The 16,523-nt window shown below is 49.3% G+C and overlaps 1 protein-coding gene across 1 annotated transcript in view; it reads right to left on the reverse strand.

The window, feature by feature from the left end:
- LOC147093009 (forkhead box protein N3-like) overlaps positions 1–16,156 on the reverse strand; it is a 41,066-nt gene extending 24,910 nt beyond the window's left edge. Inside the window, exon 1 of the mRNA XM_085976338.1 lies at positions 15,967–16,156. The gene's annotated coding sequence lies outside the window, so the exon portion shown is untranslated. The remainder of the gene's footprint in view (positions 1–15,966) is intronic.
- Positions 16,157–16,523: the final 367 nt, after the last annotated feature.

Consider the following 16,523-nt stretch of genomic DNA (forward strand, 5'->3'; position numbering starts at 1 on the left):
GCTGAATGGGCCTCCTCCTGTTCCTGTGTAACAGGCTCGAGGGGCTGAATGGGCCTCCTCCTGTTCCTGTGTAACAGGCTCGAGGGGCTGAATGGCCTCCTCCTGTTCCTGTGTAACAGGCTCGAGGGGCTGAATGGCCTCCTCCTGTTCCTGTGTAACAGGCTCGAGGGGGCTGAATGGCCTCCTCCTGTTCCTGTGTAACAGGCTCGAGGGGCTGAATGGCCTCCTCCTGTTCCTGTGTAACAGGCCCGAGGGGCTGAATGGCCTCCTCCTGTGCTGTGTGATATCAGCAATTGGAGATTGACGGGAGTGTAGATGTAAACGCTACATATGAGCGCTCTGCGCCCACCTCGAGATACTCCATGTTGCATCCCTAACTGGCCCACAGACACACCAGCTAACGGAATGTGTTGTTCCCCCCCTCGCCCCCCCCAGTTTCTCCCTATCTACTCTATCAAAACCCAGGTCAAAATCCTGGCAGTCCCTCCCTAACAGCGCTGTGGGAGCACCTTCACCACACGGACTGCAGCGGCTCAAGAAGGCGGCTCACCACCACCTTCTCAAGGGGCAATTAGGGATGGGCAATAAATGCTGGCCTTGCCAGCGATGCCCAGATCCCATGAATGAATAGAAAAAGCTTCCCTAGTCTCTCCACATAACTGAAGTGCCTCATGCCTTTTTATGTGCACGATTTAAAGAGAGAGAAAAAATTCTCTCCCACCTCCGCCCCCCCAAATCTGTGAGTCCCAGCTCGGCCCGGGCCCCGCCTCCTCTGGTTGGGATCCCGCACAGTCGGAATTCCAGCCGGTGGCTCGGTTTCATTGTCTGGTTCGAGCAGTGCGTGTAGCCAGCTTCACCCGGCCCCCTGCTTGATTCCCCCCCAGGGGAATCCGCCTCGCCATCCACTGCTGAAAAAAAACAACAGGCGGTAATCCGACACCTCCCCGTTCCCCAGACCGTCTGTTTCTGGGTCACCGCCCAGCCAACCTGCAGGCTTTCTCCCAGACACAACAGTGACACCACCTGGGCCTGTGTGTGGGGCCTCACGTCGCCCCTGGAGTCTCCGGGAGCGGAAGACTCACCTCCCGCACACCGCTGATAGTAACCCATCAAAGTCACACAACGCTTGTTTATTGGTTGTAAAAGTATCGTAGGTGGCGAGGGGGGGGGAGGCTGTTTGACCGGGCGGGGCGGACGGAGGCTGGAGCGCATGTGATGAAACCTCCTGGATTCATTTCAACCAAAGTTGGTAAGCTGCGCGAGGCCGCGCACTCTCGCCAGTTAAAGGACAGGCAGAGGTTCCTCCTGGAATCCCGTAAACCAATCGGCAACGGCGCTTAAAGCCTTTGGGGGAATACGAGGGAATGGATAGTTCAGAGTTCCACAGTCGCAGAGAGTGGGGATTTATTCACCTTAAAAAACAGCGCTGTTTTATATACACCCATCATATATCACACCATTATACACAGTCCAGTCATATACAATATTCCCTCTAATTTCTTTCCCGCGCACGGTCCCTTTAAATTTGCTACGCAGTGTCTTCCAGCGGCCTGCGGGGGACCTCCCAATTGGTGAGCGTCCACACGCCCGCGCACCTTAGGGGAACGTTGGTCACGTGTCACTTTTATACATGCTGACATTGTACATGTAATGTGATTATATAGAACTGTTCGGCACAGTGTGATCATATATTACTCACTCCCCCTCTCCCAACTGACTCGCTGGGATACGGGCTCCACAGCCATCGAACACCCTCCGGTACCACCCCAAAGTCTCCATTCTTCTTGTAGGAGTTTCAAATGGCTGTTTGTCACTGGTGGGCATCGCATCCGAACTCAATCCTGTCTACACATACACTGGAGAGTGATCAGGAGCAGGAACACTGGCTGATTTCCCCTCTCTCTAACCCAGGGGTCACTGGACAGTGATCATGAGCAGGAACCCTGGCTGATTTCCCCGCTCTCTAACCCAGGAGTCACTGGACAGTGATCAGGAGCAGGAACCCTGGCTGATTTCCCCTCTCTTTAACCCAGGGGTCACTGGACAGTGATCAGGAGCAGGAACCCTGGCTGATTTCCCTCTCTCTAACCCTGGGGTCACTGGACAGTGATCAGGAGCAGGAACCCTGGCTGATTTCCCTCTCTCTAACCCTGGGATCACTGGACAGTGATCAGGAGCAGGAACCCTGGCTGATTCTCTCCTCTCCCTAACCCAGGGTCACTGGACAGTGATCAGGAGCAGGAACCCTGGCTGATTTCCCCTCTCTCTAACTCAGGGGTCACTGGACAATGATCAGAAGCAGGAACCCTGGCTGATTCCCCCTCTCTCTAACTCAGGGGTCACTGGACAATGATCAGGAGCAGGAACCCTGGCTGATTTCCCCTCTCTCTAACCCAGGATCACTGGACAATGATCAGGAGCAGGAACCCTGGCTGATTTCCCCTCTCTCTAACCCAGGGGTCACTGGACAATGATCAGGAGCAGGAACCCTGGCTGATTTCCCCTCTCCCTAACCCAGGGTCACTGGACAATGATCAGGAGCAGGAACACTGGCTGATTTCCCCTCTCTCTAACTCAGGGGTCACTGGACAGTGGTCAGGAGCAGGAACCCTGGCTGATTTCCCCTCTCTCTAACCCAGGATCACTGGACAGTGATCAGGAGCAGGAACCCGGGCTGATTTCCCCTCTCTCTAACAGGGGTCACTGGACAGTGATCAGGAGCAGGAACCCTGGCTGATTTCCCCTCTCTCTAACCCAGGGGTCACTGGACAATGATCAGGAGCAGGAACCCTGGCTGATTTCCCCTCTCTCTAACCCAGGGGTCACTGGGCAGTGATCAGGGGCAGGAACCCTGGCTGATTTCCCCTCTCTCTAACCCAGGGGTCACTGGACAGTGATCAGGAGCAGGAACCCTGGCTGATTTCCCCTCTCTCTAACTCAGGGGTCACTGGACAGTGATCAGGAGCAGGAACCCTGGCTGATTTCCCCTCTCTCTAACCCAGGGGTCGCTGAAGAGCGATCAGGAGCAGGAACCCTGGCTGATTTCCCCTCTCTCTAACCCTGGGATCACTGGGCAGTGATCAGGAGCAGGAACCCTGGCTGATTTCCCCTCTCTCTAACCCAGGGGTCACTGGGCAGTGATCAGGAGCAGGAACCCTGGCTGATTTCCCCTCTCTCTAACCCTGGGATCACTGGGCAGTGATCAGGAGCAGGAACCCTGGCTGATTTCCCCTCTCTCTAACCCTGGGATCACTGGACAGTGATCAGGAGCAGGAACCCTGGCTGATTTCCCCTCTCCCTAACCCAGGGTCACTGGACAATGATCAGGAGCAGGAACCCAGGCTGATTTCCCCTCTCTCTAACCCTGGGATCACTGGACAGTGATCAGGAGCAGGAACCCTGGCTGATTTCCCCTCTCCCTAACCCAGTGGTCACTGGGCAGTGATCAGGAGCAGGAACCCTGGCTGATTTCCCCTCTCCCTAACCCAGGGTCATTGGACAATGATCAGGAGCAGGAACCCTGGCTGATTTCCCCTCTCTAACCCAGGGGTCGCTGAAGAGCGATCAGGAGCAGGAATCATAGAATCATCGAATGGTTACAGCATGGAAGAAGGCCATTTGGCCCGTCGAGCCCATGCGAATCTCAGCTAGTCCCACTCCCCCACACTTTCCCCGTACCCCTGCTAATCTTTTTCCTTCAGCTATTTATCCAATTCTCTTTTGAAAGCCGTGATTGAGTCTGCCTCCACCACCCTCTCAGGCAGTGCATTCCAGATCCTAACCACTCGCTGCGTAAAAAAGTTTTTTCTTACGTCGCCTTTGGTTCTTCTGTCAATCACCTTAAATCTGTGTCCTCTGGTTCTCGACCCTTCCGCCAATGGGAACAGTTTCTCTCTATCTACTCTGTCCCGACCCCTCATGATTTTGAACACCTCTATCAAATCTCCTCTCAACCTTCTCTGCTCCAAGGAGAACAACCTCAGCTTCTCCAGTCTATCCACATAACTGAAGTCCCTCATTCCTGGAATCATTCTCGTAAATCTTTTCTGCACCCTCTCTAAGGCCTTGACATCCTTCCTAAAGTGCGGTGCCCAGAATTGGACACAATACTCCAGTTGGGGCCGAACCAATGTTTTATAAAGGTTCATCATAATTTCTACACTTTTGTACTCTATACCTCTATTTATGAAGCCCAGGATCCCGTAAGCCTTTTTAACCGCTTTCTCAACCTGCCCTGCCACCTTCTCTGTTCCTGCACCCCCTTTAGAATTGTACCCTTTAGGTTATATTGCCTCTCCTCATTCTTTCTACCAAAATGGATCACTTCACACTTTTCTGCGTTAAATTTCATCTGCCACGTGTCCGCCCATTCCACCAGCCTGTCTGTGTCCTCCTGAAGTCTATCACTCTCCTCCTCACTGTTCACTATACTTCCAAGTTTTGTGTCATCTGCAAATTTTGAAATTGTGCCCTGTACACCCACATCCAAATCATTAATATATATCAAGAAAAGCAGTGGCCCTAGAACCGACCCCTGGGGGACACCACTGTATACCTTCCTCCAGTCTGAAAAACAACCGTTCACCACTACTCTCTGTTTCCTGTCACTTAGCCAATTCCGTATCCATGCTGCCACTGTCCCTTTTATTCCATGGGCTTCAACTTTGCTGGCGAGCCTATTATGTGGCACTTTGTCGAACGCCTTTTGGAAATCCATGTACACCACGTCAACCGCATTGCCCTCATCAACCCTCTCTGTTACCTCATCAAAAAACTCGATCAAGTTAGTTAAACATGATTTGCCTTTAACAAATCCGCGCTGGCTTTCCTTAATTAATCCACACTTGTCCAAGTGACTGTTAATTTTGTCATTGATTACTGTTTCTAAAAGCTTCCCCACTACCGAGGTTAAACTGACCGGCCTATAGTTGCTGGGTTTATCTTCACACCCTTTTTTGAACAATGGTGTAACTCGCCAAGGCTTCTTCAGCAGCACCTCCCAAACCCGCGACCTCTTCCACCTAGAAGGACAAGGGCAGCAGGCGCATGGGAACACCACCACCTCCAAGATCCCCTCCAAGTCACACACCATCCTGACTTGGAAATATATCGGCTGTTCCTTCATCGTCGCTGGGTCAAAATCCTGGAACTCCCTCCCTAACGGCACTGTGGGAACACCTTCACCACACAGACTGCAGCGGTTCAAGAAGGCGGCTCACCACCACCTTCTCAAGGGGCAATTAGGGATGGGCAATAAATGCTGGCTTTGCCAGCGACGCCCTGCCTTTCCCCCTAGTGGGAATGTACCTCGATTTACCTGAACTATTTCCTCTTTAAAGGCAGCCCATTGTTCCAAAACAGTTTTACCTGCCAATCTTTGATTCCAGGTTACCCGGGCCAAATCCGTTCTCATCCCACTGAAATTGGCCTTTCCCCCAGTTAATCCTGGCTGATTTCCCCTCTCTCTCTAACCCAAGGGTCACTGGACAGTGATCAGGAGCATGAACCCTGGCTGATTTCCTCTCCCTAACCCAGGGGTCACTGGACAGTGATCAGGAGCAGGAACCCTGGCTGATTTCCCCTCTCTCTAACCCAGAGGTCAGTGATCAGGAGCAGGAACCCTGGCTGATTTCCCCTCTCTCTGACCCAGAGGTCACTAGACAGTGATCAGGAGCAGGAACCCTGGCTGACTTCCCCTCTCTCTAACCCAGGGGTCACTGGACAGTAATCAGGAGCAGGAACCCTGGCTAATTTCCCTCTCTAACCCAAGGGTCACTGGACAGTGATCAGGAGCAGGAACCTTGGCTGATTTCTTTTCTCTAACCCAGGGGTCACTGGACAGTGATCAGGAGCAGGAACCCTGGCTGATTTCTTTTCTCTAACCCAGGGGTCACTGGGCAGTGATCAGGAACAGGAACCCAGGCTGATTCACCTCTCTCTAATCCAGGGGTCACTGCACAGTGATCAGGAGCAGGAACCCTGGCTGATTTCCCCTCTCTCTGACCCAGGGGTCACTGGGCAGTGATCAGGAACAGGAACCCAGGCTGATTCACCTCTCTCTAATCCAGGGGTCACTGCACAGTGATCAGGAGCAGGGACCCTGGCTGATTTCCCCCTGTCTCTAACCCAGAGGTCACTGGACAGTGATCAGGAGCAGGGACCCTGGCTGATTTCCCCCTGTCTCTAACCCAGAGGTCACTGGGCAGTGATCAGGAGCAGGGACCCTGGCTGATTTCCCCCTCTCTCTGACCCAGGGGTCACTGGGCAGTGATCAGGAGCAGGAACCCTGGCTGATTTCCCCTCTCTCTGACCCAGGGGTCACTGGGCAGTGATCAGTAGCAGGAACCCTGGCTGGTTTCCCCTCTCTCTGACCCAGAGGTCACTGGACAGTGATCAGGAGCAGGAACCCTGGCTGATTTCCCCTCTCTCTAACCCAGGGCTCACTGGGCAGTGATCAGGAGCAGGAACCCTGGCTGATTTCTTTTCTCTAACCCAGGGGTCACTGGACAGTGATCAGGAACATTAAACCCTGGCTGATTTCCCCTCTCTCTAACCCCGGGGTCACTGGACAGTGATCAGGAGCAGGAACCCTGGCTGATTTCCCCTCTCTCTGACCCACAGGTCACTGGGCAGTGATCAGGAGCAGGAACCCTGGCTGATTTCTTTTCTCTAACCCAGGGGTCACTGGACAGAGATCAGGAACAGGAACTCTGGCTGATTTCCCCTCTCTCTAACCCAGAGTTCACTGGACAGTGATCAGGAGCGGGAACCCTGGCTGATTTATTTTCTCTAACCCAGGGGTCACTGGGCAGTGATCAGCAACAGGAACCCAGGCTGATTCACCTCTCTCTAACCCAGGGGTCACTGCACAGTGATCAGGAGCAGGGACCCTGGCTGATTTCCCCCTCTCTCTAACCCAGGGGTCACTGGGCAGGAATCAGGAGCAGGAACCCTGGCTGATTTCCCCTCTCTCTGACCCAGAGGTCACTGGACAGTGATCAGGAGCAGGAACCCTGGCTGATTTCCCCTCTCTCTGACCCAGGGGTCACTGGGCAGTGATCAGGAGCAGGAACCCTGGCTGATTTCTTTTCTCTAACCCAGGGGTCACTGGACAGTGATCAGGAACATTAAACCCTGGCTGATTTCCCCTCTCTCTAACCCAGGAGTCACTGGGCAGTGATCAGGAGCAGGAACCCTGGCTGATTTCCCCTCTCTCTCTAACCTAGCGGTCACTGGGCAGTGATCAGCAGCAGGAACCCTGGCTGATTTCCCCTCTCTCTAACCCAGGGACCTTGAATCCCAATTCTAGTATCCGCTCCAGCCCTGGCCACAGATCCAGGAGAATCAGGTAGGGATATGCGGTTTGGATGGCCGCTCATACCCATTGGCTGCAGTGGCAGAGGTCAGGGCCCGGGCCAGATAACGAGAGGCTCATCTGCCGAGGGGAAATGTACATAAAGCAGAAGTAGAGAGCGAGCAGATTTTCACTGAAGGGAAGTGAACTACAGCTCCTGGCTCCAGCTCCTCCCCCAGAAAGAGTGGACATACGGTCACACCGTAAATCTGAGAGAGGGGGACAGTTTCCTCAGGGCTTCTTGCACTGTGCTGCCCAACTTCAATAGAAACCCCGCTTCCCTCACATACTGGTCATCCTGGATGGTGATGATATTGTTTGACGCTCCCTAACACCTGGGAATCCCTGGCCCAAGACCGCACAAAGTGGAGGAGAAGCATCCGGGAAGGCGCCGAACACCTCGAGTCTCTTCGCCGGGAGCAAGCGGAAGCCAAGCGCAGGCAGCGCAAGGAGCGCACGTCAACCCAAGCACCCCACCCACCCGCCCCTTCAACCACCGTCTGCCCCACCTGTGACAGAGACTGTAGGTCCCACATTGGACTCATCAGTCACCTGAGAACTCATTTTTAATGTGGAAGCAAGTCATCCTCGGTTCCCAGGGACTGCCTAAGAAGAAGAGAATGGTGCTAATTCTGGAATGTGATGATATTGTTTGACGCTCCCTAACTAATGGTGCTAATTCTGGAATGTGATTATATTGTTTGACGCTCCCTGACTAACGGTGCTAATTCTGGAATGTGATGATATTGTTTGACGCTCCCTAACTAACGGTGCTAATTCTGGATGGTGATGATATTGTTTGACGCTCCCTAACTAATGGTGCTAATTCTGGATGGTGATGATATTGTTTGACGCTCCCTAACTAATGGTGCTAATTCTGGAATGTGATGATATTGTTTGACGCTCCCTAACTAATGGTGCTAATTCTGGAATGTGATGATATTGTTTGACGCTCCCTAACTAATGGTGCTAATTCTGGAATGTGATGATATTGTTTGACGCTCCCTAACTAACGGTGCTAATTCTGGATGGTGAGGATATTGTTTGACGCTCCCTAACTAACGGTGCTAATTCTGGAATGTGATGATATTGTTTGACGCTCCCTAACTAACGGTGCTAATTCTGGATGGTGATGATATTGTTTGACGCTCCCTAACTAATGGTGCTAATTCTGGATGGTGATGATATTGTTTGACGCTCCCTAACTAATGGTGCTAATTCTGGATGGTGATGATATTGTTTGACGCTCCCTAACTAATGGTGCTAATTCTGGATGGTGAGGATATTGTTTGACGCTCCCTAACTAATGGTGCTAATTCTGGAATGTGATGATATTGTTTGACGCTCCCTAACTAATGGTGCTAATTCTGGATGGTGAGGATATTGTTTGACGCTCCCTAACTAATGGTGCTAATTCTGGAATGTGATGATATTGTTTGATGCTCCCTAACTAATGGTGCTAATTCTGGATGATGAGGATATTGTTTGACGCTCCCTAACTAATGGTGCTAATTCTGGATGGTGAGGATATTGTTTGACGCTCCCTAACTAACGGTGCTAATTCTGGATGGTGAGGATATTGTTTGACGCTCCCTAACTAATGGTGCTAATTCTGGATGGCCCTTCACCTCTCGGCCAGTTTGCAGCTCCAGGGTTGCCTGTGATGTGGGGGGACGCGCTGAGCTCATTGTGTGGGCAGGTGACCGTGGCAACCAGATTGGAAAATGACTCGGTTGTTGCTAGTTCAGTTAGCGCTGCCCCCTGCGCTGCCCCGTCCCTCGAGGGAGCTCGTTTGCAACGTACTCTGTGCTCCTGCTGCTTAGCAGGTCTCACATCTGTTTCCATGCTGGCAATACAACAATTACCTCTGGTGGTAGACCACTTGTCTTTAAATAGAGAGCGGGAGAGAGAGAGAGAGAGAGGGACAAGTGGGAAGATAAAGGGAGAGAAAGACAGAGAGAAGGAGGGAGGAAGAGGGAAGGAAAGGGAGAGGGGAGAAAGACAGCGAGAAAGAGAGAGGGAAGGAGAGAGAAAGACAGAATTCGATAGATACTGCAGGGCTATGAGGGGGGAGTGGGACTAATTGGAGAGTTCTTTCAAAGAGCCGGCACAGGCACGATGGGCCGAATGGCCTCCTCCTGTGATGATTGTGAGATTCTATGATATCGGTAAGATAATGGGACTTAAGGCGGATAAATCCCCTGGACCTGATGGCTTACATCCTAGGGTCTTGAGAGAAGTAGCGGTAGGGATTGCGGATGCATTGGTGGTAATTTTCCAAAACTCCCTGGATTCAGGAAAGGTCCCAGCAGATTGGAAAACTGCTAATGTAACGCCCTTATTTAAAAAGGGAAGTAGACAAAAGGCTGGAAACTATAGACCAGTTAGCCTAACATCTGTAGTTGGTAAAATGTTGGAGTCCATTATTAAGGAAGCAGTAACAGGACATTTGGATAAGCATAATTTAATCGGACAGAGTCAGCATGGTTTTATGAAGGGGAAGTCATGTTTGACAAATTTGCTCGAATTCTTTGAGGATGTAACAAACAAGGCGGATAAAGGGGAACCAGTGGATGTGGTGTATTTGGACTTCCAAAAGGCATTTGACAAGGCGCCACACAAAAGATTACTGCACAAGATAAAAAATCACAGGATTGGGGGTAATATACTGGCATGGGTGGAAGATTGGCTATCTAACAGAAAACAGAGAGTTGGGATAAATGGTTCATTCTCGGGTTGGCAATCAGTAACTAGTGGTGTTCCGCAGGGGTCAGTGCTGGGACCCCAACTCTTTACAATCTATACAGGTATTAACGATTTGGAGGAACATAAGAACATAAGAAATAGGAGCAGGAGTTGGCCAATCGGCCCCTCGAGCCTGCTCCGCCATTTAATAAGATCATGGCTGATCTGATCCTAACCGCCAATCTACTATCATAGAACCATCTCCTGAATCTAACAGAATTAGACACACGAAATAGGAGCAGGATCAGGCTACACGGCCCCTGGGCCCGCTCCGCTACCCACAGGGCCATGTCCGATCCGAACCTAGACTCATGTCCAAATTCCTGCCCGCTCCCCGTAACCCTTAATTTCCTTTACTTCTAGGAAACTGTCTATTTCTGTTTTAAATTTATGTAATGATGTAGCTTCTACAGCTTTTTGGGACAGCATATTCCATGGACCTACCACCCTCTGAGTGAAGTAGTTCCTCCTCATCTCAGTTTTGAAAGAACAGCCCCTTATTCTAAGACTATGCCCCCTAGTTCTAGTTTCACCCATCATCGGGAACACCCTCCCCGCATCCACCCGATCCAACCCCTTCACAATCTTATATGTTTCAATAAGGTCGCCTCTCATTCTTCTGAACTCCAATGAGTGGAGTCCCAATCTACTCAACCTCTCCTCATATGTCCATCCCCTCATCCCTGGGATTAACCGAGTGAACCTTCTTTGTACTGACTCGAGAGCAAGTATGTCTTTTCTTAAGTATGGACACCAAAACTGTATGCAGTATTCCAGGTGCGGTCTCACCAATACCTTGTACAACTGAAGCAATACCTCCCTATTTTTATATTCTATCCCCCTAGCAATGAAAGCCAACATTCCATTGGCCTTCTTAATCACTTGCTGCACCTGCATACTAACCTTTTGAGTTTCGTGCACCAGGACCCCCAGATCCCTTTGTACTTCAGTACTTTCCAGTTTCTTGCCATTAAGATAATAGCTTGCTCTACGATTTTTCCTGCCAAAGTGCATAACCTCACACTTTCCAGTATTGTATTCCATCTGCCAAATCTCTGCCCACTTACTTAGCCTGCCTATGTCCCCTTGCAGGTTTTTTATGTCCTCCTCATTCACTACTTCCCCTCCCATCTTAGTATCATCTGCAAACTTTGATATGTTACACTCGGTCCCCTCCTCCAAATCGTTAATATAGATTGTAAAGAGTTGGGGACCCAGCACTGACCCCTGCGGAACACCACTAGTTACTGATTGCCAGTCTGAGAATGAACCATTTATCCCAACTCTCTGCCTTCTGTTAGATAGCCAATCCTCTATCCATGCCAGAATATTACCCCCAATCCCGTGATTTTTTATCTTAAGCAATAATCTTTTGTGTGGCACCTTGTCAAATGCCTTTTGGAAGTCTAAATACACTACGTCCACTGGTTCCCCTTTATCCACCCTATATGTTACTTCCTCAAAGAACTCCAGCAAATTTGTCAAACATGACTTCCCCTTCATAAAACCATGCTGACTTTGTCCTATTAAATTATGATTATCCAAATGTCCTGTTACTGTCTCCTTAATAATGGGCTCCAAAATTTTACCTACCACAGATGTTAGGCTAACCGGTCTATAGTTTCCAGCCTTCTGTCTATTGCCCTTTTTAAATAAGGGTGTTACATTAGCAGTTTTCCAGTCTGCCGGGACCTTTGCTGAGTCCAGGGAGTTTTGGAAAATTGTTACCAATGCATCCACAATCCCTACCACCACTTCCCTCAAGACCCTAGGATGTACGCCATCAGGTCCAGGTGATTTATCCGCCTTGAGTCCCATTATTTTACCGAGTACCACTTCCTTAGTGATTTTGATCGTGTTTAGCTCCTCCCCCCCCCATAGCCCCCTGTTTGTCCAGTGTTGGGATATTCTTAGTGTCTTCTACTGTAAAGACTGATACAAAATATTCATTCAGTGTTTTTGCCATCTCCATATTTCCCACCATTAATTTCCCGGTCTCATCCTCTAAGGGACCAACATTTACTTTAGCCACCCTTTTTCTTTTTATATAACTATAAAAACTCTTACTATCTGTTTTTATATTTTTTGCTAATTTACTTTCATAATCTATCTTCCCTTTCTTAATCAATCTTTTTATTATTTTTTGCTGTCTTTTAAAGTTTTCCCAATCCTCTATCCTCCCACTAGATTTGGCTACCTTTATATGCCCTTGTTTTTAGTCGAATACTATCCTTAATTTCTTTACTTAGCCACGGATGGCTGTCTTTTCTTTTACACCCTTTTCTTCTCAGTGGAATATATATTTTTTGGAAGTTGTAAAATAACTCCTTAAATGTACACCACTGATCATGTATCGTCTTACCCTTTAATCTATTTTCCCAATCCACTCTACTCAATTCCGCTCTCATACCTTCATAGTCTCCTTTATTCAAGCTTAGCATGCTTGTTTGAGATCCAACCTTCTCACCCTCTAATTGAATATGGAATTCAACCATGTTATGGTCACTCATTCCAAGGGGATCCTTTACTAGGACATTTTTAATTAATCCTGTCTCGTTACACAGGACCAGATCTAAGGTTGCTTGCCCCCTGGTCGGTTCAGTTACATACTGCTCAAGAAACCCATCCCTAATACACTCAATGAACTCATCCTCAAGGCAGCCCTGCCCAATTTGATTTGTCCAATTAATATGATAGTTAAAATCCCCCATAATTATAGATGTTCCCTTATTACAAGCCTCAACTATTTCCTGATTGATACTCCGTCCAACATAGTTGCAACTGTTCGGAGGCCTATAGACTACGCCCACTAGTGTTTTTTTCCCCTTATTATTCCTTACCTCTACCCAAACTGTTTCATTATCCTGATCTTTTGACCCAATATCATTTCTCTGTATTACAGTGATTCCTTCCTTTATTAACATAGCCACCCCACCTCCCCTTCCTTCCTGCCTGTCCTTCCTGATCATTAAATAACCTGGTATGTTTAATTCCCAGGCATTGTCACCCTGCAGCCATGTTTCTGTAATGGCCACAAGATCATACCCATATGTAGTTATTTGTGCCATTAACTCATCTATTTTGTTACGAATGCTACGTGCATTCAGATAGAGAACTTTCAAATATGTTTTGTGAGGGGACCAAGTGCAACATATCCAAGTTTGCCGACGATACAAAGATGGGAGGGAAAGCAGTGAGTGAGGAGGACATAAAAAAAACCTGGAAAAGGACATAGACAGGCTAAGTGAGTGGGCAGAGATTTGGCAGATGGAATATAATGTTGGAAAGTGTGAGGTTATGCACTTTGGCAGAAAAAAGCAAAGAGCAAGTTATTATCTAAATGGAGAGAAACTGCAAAGTGCTACAGTACAAAGGGATCTGGGGGTCCTGGTACATGAAACACAGAAGGTTAGTATCCAGGTACAGCAGGTGATCAGGAAGGCCAATGGAATCTTGGCTTTTATTGCAATGGGGATGGAGTATAAAAACAGGGAAGTCTTGCTTCAGTTATACAGGGTACTGGTGAGGCCACACCTGGAATATTGCGTACAGTTTTGGTTTCCATATTTAAGAAAAGATATACTTGCTCTCGAGGCAGTTCAGAGAAGGTTCACTCGGTTGATTCCGGAGATGAGGGGGTTGACTTATGAGGAAAGGTTGAGTAGGTTGGGCCTCTACTCATTGGAATTCAGAAGAATGAGAGGCGATCTTATCGAAACATATAAGATTGTGAGGGGGCTTGATCGGGTGGATGCGGGGAGGATGTTTCCACTGATGGGTGAGACTAGAACTAGGGGGCATAATCTTAGAATAAGGGGCTGCCCTTTCAAAACTGAGATGAGGAGAAACTTCTTCACTCAGAGGGTAGTAAATCTATGGAATTTGCTACCTCAGAGAGCTGTGGAAGCTGCAACAGTAAATAAATTTAAAACGGAGATAGACAGTTTCCTAGCTGATAAGGGAATTAGGGGTTACGGGGAGCGGGCAGGGAAGTGGACGTGAGTCTAGGTTCGGATCAGCCATGATCCTATTGAATGGCGGAGCAGGCCCAAGGGGCCGTATGGCCTACTCTTGCTCCTACTTCTTATGTTCTTATGTTAAATCTATTAATAATCTATATTAAAGCTTATTGGGTACGGTAGTGTAGTGGTGATGTTACTGAACTAATAACACCAGACAACATGAGTTCAAATCCCACCGTGGGCAGTTTGAGGGTTGAATTGGTTTTTATAATCTGGAATTAAAAAGCTGGTCTCAGTAAAAGTGACCATGAAGCTGTCGAATTGTCGTAAAAATGAAGGAATCAATCATTGAATCATAGCACAGGAGGACATTCGGCCGATCGTATCCATGCCAGCCCTAAAAGAGCTCTCCAGCCTAATCCCACTTTCCAGCTCTTGGTCTGTAGCCCTGTAGGTTACGGCACTTCAAGCGCATATCCAAGTACTTTTTAAATGTGATGAGGGTTTCTGCCTCTACCACCCTTTCAGGCAGTGAGTTCCAGACCCCCACCGCCCTCTGGGTGAAAAACGTTCTCCTCCAATCCCCTCTAATCCTTCCACCAATTACTTTAAATCCATGGCCTCTGGTTATTGACCTCTCTGCGAAGGGAAATAGGTCATAGAATCATAGGTCCTTCCTATCCACTCTATCTAGGCCCCTCATAATTTTGTACAGCTCAATTAGGTCACCCCTCAGCCTCCTCTGTTGCAAAGAAAACAACCCCAGCCTATCCAATCTTTCCTTGAAGCTAAAATTCTCCAGTCCTGGCAACATCATAGCCATAGAGTCATAGAGTTATACAGCACAGAAAGAGGCCCTTCGGCCCATTGTGTCCATGCCGACCGTCAAGCCCTGTCTATTCTAATCCCACTTTCCAGCACTTGGTCCGTAGCCTTGTATGCTATGGTGTTTCAAGTGCTCATCTAAATGCTTCTTGAATGTTGTGAGGGTTCCTGCCTCTACCACCCTTTCAGGCAGTGAGTTCCAGATTCCAACTACCCTCTGGGTGAAAAAGTTTTTCCTCAAATCCCCACTAAACCTCCTGCCCCTTACCTTGAAACTATGCCCCCTGGTTATTGACCCCTCTCCTAAGGGAATTGGCCCTCCTCACTCGGTCTGGGCCTATAAGTGACTCCAGTCCCCACACCAATGTGGTTGACTCTTAACTGCGAAGTGGCCCAACGAACCACCCAGGGGGCAACTGGGGGTGGGGGGTAGGGGGGTTGGGCAATACTTGCCAGCGATGCCCACACCCCGAGAAGGAAGGTGCTTTGTTACAGTGCAAAGGGCGGTCTTCATTACAATTACTGAGTGGCAAATTAAATGATTGTGTTTTAGATGCAAAAAAAATGCGTTGCCTGCTGAATACTTGGCACATTACTCCACCCTCTCCCACCCAGGACCACCACCCAAGGTACAGCGACATCTAAAAATGATCAGGCTGCACAAAAATGTAAGTATTTTTCACCTCCCTGCTCCTCTGCGACCTTAACAAATGCAGAGTTGGATTTATTTTTTCGCAGGCAGATAGGTCCTTTCATTCCATCTTTTGAGTCGAGTTTGAGGCCGGGGTTTAATTTCTCCCCCTTTGCACAAGGGATTTGCGCTTGGAGGCGGAGGGAGGGGGGAAGAGAGCAGCGCTGGTTTAACACGGTGGGTGCGGAGCTCACCTGGAGACACAGGGGGCTGTGAAGTGGCCGCCGCCTGCACAGACTGACCCACACTGAGTGTGTGCAGGGGCATTGCAAGGCGGATCCTGCACACCCTTCCCCACCCACCCTTCCCAATGCTTCCCCCCTCCCTTTGCATTGCAAAAAAAAAAGCTTCTCCCCCCACCTTCTCCCTCCCTCCTTGCCCCTTCTTACCTGGAGCTGGATTCCCTCCATGCCTCCCTCCCTCACTCCCTCACTCACGCACATTGCTTTGGGGGCTGAGGCTGAGAGAGGAAATCTCCAGGATGACGCTGAGAATCCGCCTTGGCATCTCCATGGGAACGCACATTCCTGGCGCCAGCTCCATCTCCATTACAGTCTCGCTCTCTCTCTCTCTCCATTCACACACTGCCGCCCTCAGTCCTTGCCAGCTCTCTCTCTCCCTCTCTCTCGCAATCATTTCCAACCCCGAGCTACCTCTCTCTCTCTCCCCCCACAGTGTGTGGGTCCCATCACTGAAGGGCTGGACACCTCCCCCATTAGTTCATTAACTGGACGGGTGGCAGAGCAAGTGGGAAGGAAGCATGTCTCATCTTGGCTTGTGCTGTTCATCAACATTCATTGAAAAATTTCCTGCCACCACACACCATGGGAGCAACCTTACTGAAGAAAGACTTGCATTTCTATAGCGCCTGTCACCACCACCAGATGCCCCAAAGCACTTTGCAGCCAATGAAGTACTTATTTTGGAGTGTGGTCGCTGTTGTAAT

The sequence above is a fragment of the Somniosus microcephalus genome, unplaced genomic scaffold (assembly GCF_052327205.1).
Source record: "Somniosus microcephalus isolate GS21.2 unplaced genomic scaffold, FLI_Smic_1.0 unresolved_chr2, whole genome shotgun sequence".
Lineage (NCBI taxonomy): Eukaryota > Metazoa > Chordata > Chondrichthyes > Squaliformes > Somniosidae > Somniosus > Somniosus microcephalus.